At 41.0% G+C, this 12,220-nt stretch overlaps 1 long non-coding RNA gene across 1 annotated transcript; it reads right to left on the bottom strand.

Annotated features, from left to right (window-relative positions):
• Positions 1 to 367: 367 nt before the first annotated feature.
• On the bottom strand, positions 368 to 866 carry LOC117759061. The gene is made up of 3 exons (XR_004613423.1): positions 812 to 866; positions 508 to 705; positions 368 to 414 (listed from the first exon to the last, which is right to left on the bottom strand). It is a non-coding gene; the product is annotated as an uncharacterized LOC117759061 (long non-coding RNA).
• Between the last annotated feature and the right edge of the window lie 11,354 nt (positions 867 to 12,220).

Raw genomic sequence — 12,220 nt, forward strand, 5'->3', positions numbered from 1 at the left:
TCTGGGGATCCACCAAAGAGCATATGCAGGATTGCTGGGCTCAGTCCACCCAGGCATGACCCATCATGCAGAAATGAATCGTCCAGCAACAACAAATAAGTCACTCTCCAAAAGGATATGGGAAGTGGAGGGTATCAGATGATCATTTTCACCCTCAAAAAGAAGGGTTCCTCCTGGCACTTAAATTAAAATAGAAAAGTCAAATCACATAGATTTTCAACTGTCATACAGCAATAGCAAAGGGATTGTCAATCAGCCACTGGATAACCTGGTTGACTTTATCCTGCAGAAACTTACAGGTTAAAAAAAAGCTACATTCACATTCTTGGGGTGATCTGGTTTCAGCCTGGAACCAGTACAACCCAAAGGTTGCAAAGAAATGGCGAGTCACACCATCGCCAATTGCTGCATCTCCTGAAAAAGCAAACACACAGCACAGACTTCAGTTAACAGGAAATAGGATTTGATCATTTGTAAGTAGGTTAGTAAGTTGTATGTTACCAATACCCTTAAGGGTGCATGTCAAGGGGCAGGCCCACTCAACATTAGCCATCTTATAAAAAGAAAGGATTGCCCTTTCCCTGTCCTCTGCACTGTCTCCAAGATCCATAGTAAGACTCAGTGCTTTCCTGGTTGCATGCTGACTCAAAATGTCTTCTTTGAATGTCCTTGCTGCCTCTTTGGAATTGGTGGCAATTTTCCAATCTAAAAAATAGATTTACAAATTTTCAAATTAATATTGGGTCAATTGATATGTGAGCGCAACTATTCATTGAAATATTTTATGTAATGTTCAAAATATGTAACAAACCAGAGAAGCTTCTCTCCTCAATGGGATCAAGATCAATTATCTCTGGAGCAGGCACATCCAGTGTCCACCACATTTGTTTGTCTTATTGAAGACAGAAAAATATGGATAGACACAAACAGGATGGTTGGTATAGAAAGAGCTCATCTATTGTGTTCTTATACATTTATAGCTATAATTGTTTATCCTACATACACACACAACAGTCAGGATGCTTTACACTTGTTGGATGACTCACACAGCCAAATGGGTCATGTCAAATATATGACTACACATGCAGTGTGCTTGACAAATGATATGTTTTAGTTCTGTAGGGCAGTACCTCATGCATTCATCACTATGAGCTTTGATTTGTGAAAAAGGAAACTCCTCTCCACAAGTGATACATTTCTCAGGTGGTCCAACCAGCCCATTGTTGCATTCTGGTTGACATACCTGTAAAAAACAGATCATTTTAAGATTCAATACAAGAAATATTTTACAGTCTGCATTTTAGGGAAGAACAGCAGTATTAAAAGGGAGGAACTTACTTGCTCGAGATCCAGGTTCCTTTGGAGTGGTCGAATGAAAATAATAGCATGACCAATCTGGTTTTGTGGATCTTTCAAATGTCTCACATGGTAGCCCTCATTGGGACACGGGATGAGGATCAGTTGGCGACTTCTTGTAGTTCCAGCAATTCGGAGCAACTCAAATCCACCCCCTTGTCTGAGTTTGGGATAGGCCTCTAAAATAAATTTTCTAAATTCATTCAGATTTGTTTGACTACCTGAAAAGGAAAAATAATGCAAATAACTGGTCTAAAAGATCCTTAATGTTTTTAAGGTAATTGCATTTTATTTATTGGATAAAATTGTGTCAATCCTCATCATGATGCCTAACATACCTTGAAATGTCAGACTTTTTCCCCTAACCCTGCAGAAGCAAGTCTCTCTTTGGCGAATCGGTTGGGGACAATGTCGGCACTTTTATTCTCGACACAGCAGAAGGAATGAGTGTAAGAGGAGAGTGTGGGCACACCAAGGGTTCGCCGCCTTGTCGAGCTTCTCCCTCCATGGGTATATGGACCAAACAGTCTTGACACCTCGGCTAGGATCAAGAGAAGTGACAAGTCTTACAAATGAAAGCTAACTAACGCTATCTTGGTTAACGTTAGCATCGCACACTTAACAGGAATGTGATGGACTTTGCATGACTGAACAAATCATTCATCACCAGCATCTTAACTTAGTCCACAGATGGGATTTAGCCTCACAAACTGTTTACTGCAGAAACTTACCGTCCACTGGGTGTCTTGGTGTCATATTACGGGACGGCGTGGATGAATTTGGCACGCTACCGGTACCCGGCGCTGCACAAAAAATACCAAAGTGATGATCACCACATGGGTGGCTAATTCAGTGTAATACAATACATTGGCAAAAGTTGGACATAACTGTTAGTTATACTGTTTACAGAAATAAACAAAAGAAACTCACAGTTCTCAAGCTGATTAGCCACATCCCGCAGCAGGTCTGCCAGCGGTCTCCCGGTTGAAGCCATTACATGTAACGCTAGTTTGCTAACTACTATACAAGGAAGATTCGCTAGGAATAGATTACTTCTGTCTGGATCACTCAGTTGACCATTCCTGCCCGAGACTGAAGTCAGGGCCCCCTACCTCATTTACATATGGACACAGATATACAGAAATAAATAAATGTGGAAATAAATAAATAAATGTGAAAATAAATACAGAAGTAAATGAAGAAATGTCTTAAATTTATTTCCACATTTATTTATTTCTGTATTTATGTGTCCATATGTAAATGAGGTAGGAGGTCCCAACCTCAGTCTCGAACAGGAGTGGTCAACTGAGCAACACACACACACATACACACAGGCCCCGGGGAAGTGGTCACTCACTCGTTCAGAGACACACGCAGTGAGAATCAGAGCTCGTCACCGTGAAGCAGCCGCTCGGTGACTTTGTAGAACAGTGGAAACGGTGAAAACACAGAGTTTCTCTGTTCACATCTGCTCAGTGATCAGCTGCTTCATGATCAGAGAAGCTGCAGGTGGTTTGTACCGAGCTGGAGTTTCTGTTTCCTCCTCCTCTCTGCTCTCTCCTTGTGCTCAGTACAACACGAGACGTGACGCTCATATTCAGGACTACCGACACCTAACTCATCCCAATAAAAAATAACCTAAACTAATCCTCTGAACTTGAACTAGTTAATTGTAAGTGTGAACTGGCTCAACACTGCAAACAGCTACTGGACACCAGTCAGCATTGAAAGGCAGAAGTAGTAGGACTGGATCACCACACTCCTGTGACCAATCCTGCATGAGACTGAGGTTAGGCCCGCCTTTCTCATTAGCATACGGACACAGAAATACAGAAATAAATAAATGTGGCAATATATTTAAGACATTTATTTATACATTTTTGTATTTATTTATTTCCTTATTTATTTATGTATTTATTTATACATTTATTTATTTATAGGTAAGTCATGTATCGTCCTCCATATCCAAGATGGTCGCTCTCGGTCCGAGAAGTCGCATGTGGCCCAAAAACTTTGTTTCCCACAGCTCGTAATTCTTTTCATCTCCGTCGAATCATAAACGGTTCCATCGGTTTCCACGTTCCCTCATGGGCCTATAACCTGTTAGGGTTGCCATCATTAAGGGTTGAGTAACCGGGCACCGATATCCTTGTTTCACGGAGGAATAACACACGCAGCCGTCATCTGTGTTTACTTGAACCCGGAAGCGATTCCCTTTATTTTGCGCATGTTACCGGCGCCAGACCTAGGGGAAATCTGGACCGGCAGCAAGGGTTACACAGGCTAGGGAGCGCTGCATAACCAATGGATACATAGATATAGTCTGTGGATTTAAGAAGGGAGGAGACTAAGTTTAGCGTCTTTCTCAGACTGAACTCACTTATTATGAGCTGCGCATGTGCTGAGCCTGTGCTTACGGTCTCCCTTCAGGATCCACCGCTGTACCAACAGCACCACCTACTGATGTGGAGTATAATTGTCATGTGAAACTGTTAGAATAGTTCAGTTGTCTTTCAAAAAATAGGGGGGGTATCTGTTAAAATAAAAACTAAATGCATAGCATTTACAACCTATTACACGCACGCTCCAGTCATTTCATAATAAAGCATAGAGGGTTAGGGTTAGGCTAACCCTAACCCTTCAGTATAAGGGCACATATTAACAGAAACCTAACACTGTTAATAATAACTTTTAAGTGTGTGTATTTTCTTTTGCCTTTTGGAACTAGGATCTTTTGTATTATTTTTGAACGCAAAAACTAAAGTCACGACCAAGATGATTGAGGATAGAGGATAGAGGATAGATTGAGGACATGCGCAAAAGCAGGATAGCCCGTAGCCTAACACATCAATGTAAACAAAAACTTACTACCAACTTTGAAGTGTGGCAAGGGACCAACGCAGTCAATGATCAGATGCTCAAATGTTTTTTCAGCAACTGGAATGGTATACAGAGGGGCAGGCTTAATTATCTGATTGGGTTTTCCCGTCAATTGACATATGTGGCAAGTTTTGATGAAAGCAGAAATGTCTCTTTTCAAAAGAGGCCAGTAAAAATGTCTCCTTACTCTATCATATCATTCTTACCCCTAAATGACCTGCAGCGCCATCATGAGCAGCCTGAAGTACAGCGAGTCTTCCACTAGAGGGCAGAACAATTTGTAAAGTTTCATCCCCCATAAAACAGTCCCCCTGGGGAACTCGTTTTCTCACCAACATGCCATCTTTGAGAAAATAACCATGGGCTGCACTCTCCACTTCATCATCCGGAAGAACCTGGTTGTACAGAGCCTGAAGTGTGGGTTCTTGAGCCCAAACCGGAGCTTCAATTATTGACACCTGTTGTTTCCTGTTTTGCAGCCTCTTCAGCAAAATTGTTACCCTTGGCTATGAGGGTGTCTGTTTTCTGATTTGCACAACATTTGATGATTGCCACCACTGTGGGGAGTTGCTTAGCTTTAACAGATGGTAAATGGCTTACCCATGCATCACTGGTGTGCCGGCTGCTCTGTCAAAATCTCTGTTTCCAAATGTTTGAGTGAATATGACATACTTCATAGACATATGCAGGATCAGTGTATACATTAACATGTTTACCTGCAGTTAGTTTAAATGCAGCAGTTAAAGCCTCAATTTCAGTGAGTTGGGCGGAGCATGGCTGATCAATTTTCTTTGTCTAGCCTGTGGTAAAAGTGGCTCCATCATAGTTTAGCTGGACAACTATATCCTGAATATATATTATATATGTTACTTCACGAAAACAAGAGCCACCTACAGACAGTGTGACATCTGCCAAGATTGGTTGGTTGGGTAAATCTTTGCGAGCGCAGATTCAAATTTCAGTGTCTTGAAAGCAGTCACATGGAGCGCCATCCACCGGCAACACCAGCTTAGAATATTGCTTGTTTTTCTGGCCTGTGTTCACACAAATCGTGGACGAGTGAGCAGCGCATGTAACTGATGGGACGTGTATAAGGGTTACTGGGTGCCCCATCTTCTGTGAGGAAGTTTTTTGAAAAGTGAATACTGATTAAGTAATTAATTTATTATCAGTGGGCTTTCATTCCTGTACCTGCAACGCAGCTTTCACCATGGGGCCTTGTTCATGAGACTCATACTCTTCTGCTATCAGAAATCCTGAAGTTTTTCCGGAAGCTTTGCTGCTGCAGCTGCACCTTGTGCTCCTTTGTATATGCCGTATTTTCATTCATGATGAGGAATGGTTCTGTGTTGATTAGTTCTTCCCAAACTGTTTCACAGTCTCTGTAACTTTGGTTCTCACCATACATGAGAGTACAGTGCAATGACAAAATGGGCTCATCAGCTTTACCCACTTGGAGTCTCACCCACTGCTCTGACTGCCCGTGTGAACATCAAATGCTGCGAGACGCAGCAGATCACGGCATTGCCATCATGCGTTGCACACAGCCATTGTGGCACACACCATGCTTCAGGCATCATTGTCTGAGGTGGCTGTTCAGGAAAGTCTATGTGGAGGTCATTTTGTGTGCATGTGATGTTAGCAAAAACAAGCGGACAAAAATGCCTCCCAGCAAAAGTGGTCTTTATGAGGGGTATTCTTTTTGTTTTCTCAAAGAAGCCTATGGTCTTCAAAGACGAGCTGGAGAGGAGAGGTTTGAAGTTCTTCCCAATTCAGGATTTGGTTGCAGCTGTGTCCACCGTGGAAGAATATTCTTGGATTTTAACTATGTTGTGCTCATTGTGAGGCTGTGATGAGACGATTGGTGTCATAGTCTCCATTTCAGGCTTTTCTGGGCACACCTATTGACAGTCTGTGTTCAAATGACCTTGCTGCCCATTGATTCTTCTCGGGGGGGGGTTTGTTCAGTTGTGGCTGGGATTGAGAACTTCCATATTGATATGCGAGCGGGCCCCTCCATCTCCAGATTTACAAACTGGAGATGGAGGGGCAGTCATTGCTCTTCCTCTTCCTTGTGTTTGGATGATAGTTGCCACTTGGTTGCATTCACATGAATGAGTGGCATGGCTGTGGGTGCAGGGTCACATGTGGCTATATGTTCAGTCCCTTTAGGGGTACTGTGTTTGGACTGTGGCTTGCGGTGTTCCAGGGGATCACTGTCACTACAGGTGAAGTTTGAGCCTGTATTACAGCCACCATCGGAGCATGTATTTTGGCTCTTGTCTTGTGTTTCAGTCCGCCCTCCTAGCTACAGCTGAGTTAATTTATTAGCCAGCTGTTTGTTCACTTCCTCTGTTTATGGTGATACCACTGGGGCCATGTCTCACTGAGCTTGATTCAATCTCGCTGTCATAATCTTCTAGGTCCGTGCTCTCTCTCCACCGCTCAGCCTTTCTTTCCAGCCTGTTTTTCCTTTTTTTTCCTTGAGTCTGTTTCCTCTTCCTTTTTTCTTATGACTTGTGCTTCTTTCTCTTAGTGTCAGAGTGATTTTGGTTCTTCTACTTTTTTTGTCAGTGGGAAATGTCCAGTTATGAAGGGATTTATTTCACTTTGAAATGGAAGTGGATTTACTGGCCATGCAGAATGCACTGGGGTTTGACTTCTGCTTTTGATCTATATTCTGGTTTTGCATTGTTTGTTTCCTTGGTGGTGATCTCTGCGTTTTTTTTCACCATGAATATATTTCTTTCTTACCTAGTTTTTCAATATTCTTCATTGTTATATATTTTCTCATTTCTTATTTTATGGTATTATGCTTATATATTAATATGCCTAGACTATTTATTATATTTATACACCAGGCTTATTTATTGTTATATTTGGATGTGCGGTAGCAGTTCACTTATAGTCCATGAATTCTGCCGAGGGTCGTTCCACAGTTTGCTTTCTGTTCCCTGATGCACCTGCACACTCGCCATTGGTCCCTCTCAGTCTTTCATCCAAGGTAGAGGTGCTAACTGGCCCTGCTTATACTGGGCCTGCTCGGTGTATCTTCAGTCTTTTATTTACTCTAGCCACCACACCTACCTGTTGTTTTGGGGTCAAAACAGCTAACAAATTATTTATTTTAGCTAGGTTCTTTAGAGGAGGGATAGGCCTTGATACCTTTTGACCTGGGAGGTGTCTGGGCCTTCACTCAGGCACAATCCATTTTAGGCAGAAAAAAATGGCTTCTGCTTAAAGTTGTTCTGAAGCACAGGCAGGTTCACCCAGGTCACAGGATCTGCCTACCGTCTCTCCTGGCAATGTCGCAGTGACCCAGGGCTGGACCAGAAAAACCCTGGGTCCTGCTCCAACACTGTATGTGTCCAAGTACTGCTGTTTCAGAGTTCACTGGAGTCAGAAAAGCACGTTGAAGAAAGAAAGCCATTGGGATCATCCACAGTGCATTGCAATGGAGTTTAAGAGGTTATATCGGACAACAACCAAAATAAACCCAAGCCTGTCCGGACAGACCGAGGAAATCTGCGAGAACATCCTCTTTTATAGGGTGAGATTCTTGTGGAGTCTCCACCCATCTATTATCGGATTGGTTCCTTTTGTAATGATATAACATTGAACTGCTGAGACAGGGTTTTTTCAAACTGCTGAGCTGTTTCTTAAATTGCTAATCTCAGCTATTTGAAGTGCTGAGATCCAGTCTTTTCTTCTGGTGGGTACTTCCTGCCACCACCTGTGGTACTTCCTGTTTTCATCTATGGTATCTGACTCCATTATTTCATGGCCTCGCTGCACATCCCTTAAAAAAAATAAAAGACCTCAGCAGAGTGCACTGAGTTCCCAGGCTCACATTGATTGGTTCATTCATTGGTTTGATCACATATAGTAAATAATAAAGTAAATGAGTATGAGTAAAAATGCTGTAAATAAAATAAATGTAAAATAGTTTGACTATTGTAAAAAATGTAAAGGATGTAAAGGATGTAAGTGAGTGATGATAGGAAATTATAAAAACAACAGTCACTATATCTACCAGGGTTTATATGACATGATTCGAAATTTTACCATTTCATTTTCTTGCAGAACAAAGTCATTTCTGTTGAGGGATATTTTTGTATTTTTCTTTTATTACTTTTGGTCAGATTGTTCTCACTGGCTTTTTTGTATTAATGAATTGTCTCTGGCCCAGAGACCAAAGGTTCCCTACCTGTGGAATATCATATACATGCTGTATATGCTCATTCCAATATATATTACCCATATGTTCTTTTTAGTTTATATTCATGCAGATTTTTCTGTAAATTTTAACATGGCAAAATGCTTTTCAATGAAATATTTTGGGGATATTTATATATCAACAAATAGCTGTTTTGGATTAATGGATTTATTGTTTATTGTACATACATTAAATCAAACCCACAATTTAAGCAAGAATAAAAAAGAAGCTATAACAGTGTTGTTCAGTGGGCCATTAAACTGGGTGATACATAGCATCAGAAATGTTTCTGTTCTTTTGGGTCAACTAGCTCTTAGAGTACAGACTGCCTTACATTGCCTCACTGATCATATGTTGAGTGCACTTTGACATTCATCAGCTACAACCTAGCACAGCTCAAAGAGTGATTAGAGCGACAGAGTGGTGAATGCTGGGAAAGTCTGAAGGCAGGAAGATTACATCAGGAACATCTTGGTTAACGACCTCTTCCTTCCTCTCTGACCTCCTCTGCATGTATAATTAGTCATGTCATCAGACATGACGCATTCCTCCAAAAGGAGATACACATCCTTTACACAACTCGCAGATTTTAAGAGATCTTTGTCCCTCACAATAAAAATGAAAGTTGAAACTGGAACATTTGGTGAAAGCACAAGGTTGCCAAACATTAAAAACAAGAAAAAACAACACAAACACATCCCTTGAACTTTGGTCAGGCCCCCAAGTCCTCTGCCACTAAGTCAACACACCAGCTTATACAATTTATCTTATCTGAGATATATCAGTGTTCCCACATCATTTAGTTGGAAAAATAAACAGTGGGCTGATTTTTAAGGTAAACTCAATGAAGGCCACCTTAATGACCTCTCTCATCATCATTCTTCAGCATTTAAGTCCTGATGGGCCACATAATGAAAGACACTTTTTTGTTGCAAACACAGCATGACCACCAGGTGGCGACTAAGGAATAAGTATTGAGATCCTCCTGTGGGGATGAAGTGAGGCTGAGGAGCACAGGTGGGATTTTAAACATTATGCACTACAAGCAGAGATATTGCTCCATCAGTCATCAGCATCGGCCAAGACGCAATAGCTCCTTGTGGTTTGGGGTGGAATAAACCAAAGATCAAGATAATCTGCTTCTAAACACAGTCTGTGTTTGTCGGTGGTACCAGACATATTACCCAGGCTGCATTGCTGTATATGAAGGTGAGGAAAGCCTGAGTCATGTCTATAAGGGTAGTTGCGTTACGTCTGCTCTGCTCTGGCATAATTCACTATTGCCAAACAAGACTCATTGATTCAGGTGGGGCGGTCAGAAAAATAGGAACTATTATAGCAATAATAGGAATACTATTCAACAGAAGCAGCAGTCTCCGGATAGTAATAACAATGATAATTACTTATTTAACTTTCACGTCATTTATTTCTATTTTCTTTATTTATATAGCACCTTTCAAGACATAAAACCAATCAAACCAAAAAAAGTAGATAACTTCAGACCCCAAAATGAGAAAGCACATCTATAAAAAATGCGTTTTTAAGTGATATTTAAAAAGTTATTAAGTCTGCTGAATTAGATTTATAGGCGTGTGAACCTTATACACTGGCAAATATACACAGTATACACTGTCTCTCTGAAATCTCTCTCCCATATCATAAATCACAGGATGAATACTGTATAATAACTGATCAATAACAATTACAAATTGTATTTAAAGAGAAGTTGTGTGTCTTCCAAGACACTCAAACTCCTTTTGAAATGTGTGTTTAACATCGTTGATGGTTCTTAAAGGTTACTTTAGCCAATAAATCAAACAGATCCTTTTGACCTTACTGGGCCTCTAAACTAAATCCTAGCAATTAACCAAGAGCTCAGATCTATGAGAGGAGAGCTGCTGTTAGCGGGTGTGACTGATTGATGTATCTGATTAAAAGAGAGGCTACTCAGTGGAAGCGGGATAGGCCCTTAGATGTCGGCAGTTAGAATGTAGGTGTGCTTCCTCGCCACCAGCTTCATCAGTCTTATAAGAATAATATTCTCTAGGGCCATAGGCTCTAGGCATTTAAAAAAGAGAGCTGGTCCTGGACCCCTGTACTGGGGCCTCTAACAAGACCTTCATTTTAACTAAATAGTAACTAATGTTAATCAGAGATAAGATTACAAGTCTTGAGCTATGGTCGAACTTATAGGCACAATGGTCCTTTGAGCTAAATGCTAATGTCAGTAATTAGCACCAGACACAAAGTAGAGCTGATGCTGATGGATATGATTAATGATGATTAGTCGTATATTTTAAAGTTCTACTGAACATGATACCCGATTTTAGTTCTGTGACTTATGAATGTGTGCACAAATCTATCAAATAACTGTGAGATATTCTCTGGACCAAAGTGGTTGATCAACAGACCAACAATGCCATTCACGTATCAATGCCTCCAACACGTCTGGTTAAAGTCTGTGTTCTCAATACCAGTTGCAACTTACAACAAACATAAACTAAAAGACAGCGAGAGAAAAACAAGCAGCTCCGAGTCTGTAGCGGCCGCAGGAGACGCTGCTGCAGAACGTCCTGCAGCTTCAAAGAGAAGCCGGTTGTGTTTGTTCTTTCTTCATTTTCTTTTGATCAATGTTGAATGATTTCTCAAAGGGGGGAACCAGTACGTGTCCAGTAAATAAAAGTGAATTCACTCATAGACTGAGAAATACTGTCTGTACTATAAGCTGTCACAGACTACTTTTAATTCTCATCAGTGAAATATCTTTTTCCATCCTGATGGGACATGGGGGTACAATGTAGGAGGTAAATCTCCTGTAAGCAGAGCTGACTGACCTCTTTAAAACAGGCGAGGGTGAAGTCATTCTCATAAAGCAAACTTCGGCGAGGTTGTGTCATCAAGTTACTGAAAGTTCAGTAGGAGGTTTAGAAGATGCTTTATTGTCCATGACACAATGAAGTGCTTCAGCTTCCAGCACAGACTCGTATTGTCTGCGAGCAGTGAGGCCACACAGAGGAAACATTTGTGTTCTTTCGAAAACACGAGACGGTCAAAGATGCAGGAAGAATTACGAGGATAAGAAATCCAACATTTCATGGAAGCGCAACAGAATAAATCTGCGTGCCGTTGTATGGAAGATTTCAAACATTGCCGCTCATGACGTTACAGGTATTAAACTTTGTTCCTTTAACTTCAATTTTGTTGTAATATTATACTGTAATGTAACATTTATCATTGCAAATTTAATGCTACATCGTCAATAAACAGTGTACACGGATATTGCCATTGTGGGGTGATTTGTGAGAGAGGATAAAAAACAGATGCTACAGTGTGGTCATATGAGGCAACAGCACAACTAAGAATTATAAAAGTTGCACCGTAGGATTCACCAATAAATTACAAGACACTTGATAAGTATAATTTCACCATCAAACCCAACATTGCAAAATTATTTTGGCCCACATTGTCCCACTGCAACACTGTCATCCAACTCACAAACCACATGGAATGATGGCACTTTGGCGGGCCGCTCCTGATGTTAGTCAGATCTCGGCCACAAGTAAACCACAGCAATGCCACATGTTAACTAAATGTGGCCTGAATTAGTTTTGTGCTATTTGGGCCATATTCACCATTTACCACATGGGCCGCTTTAGGTTCACATCCATTATCACCTTGCCTAAAACACTGCATGTTTGCCAAAAAAGGCCCACATTTGTTTTGGGATATTTGGGCCACATTTGCTGTGTTAAAAGTGGGAAACTTAAC

The sequence above is a fragment of the Hippoglossus hippoglossus genome, unplaced genomic scaffold (assembly GCF_009819705.1).
Source record: "Hippoglossus hippoglossus isolate fHipHip1 unplaced genomic scaffold, fHipHip1.pri scaffold_89_arrow_ctg1, whole genome shotgun sequence".
NCBI lineage: Eukaryota > Metazoa > Chordata > Actinopteri > Pleuronectiformes > Pleuronectidae > Hippoglossus > Hippoglossus hippoglossus.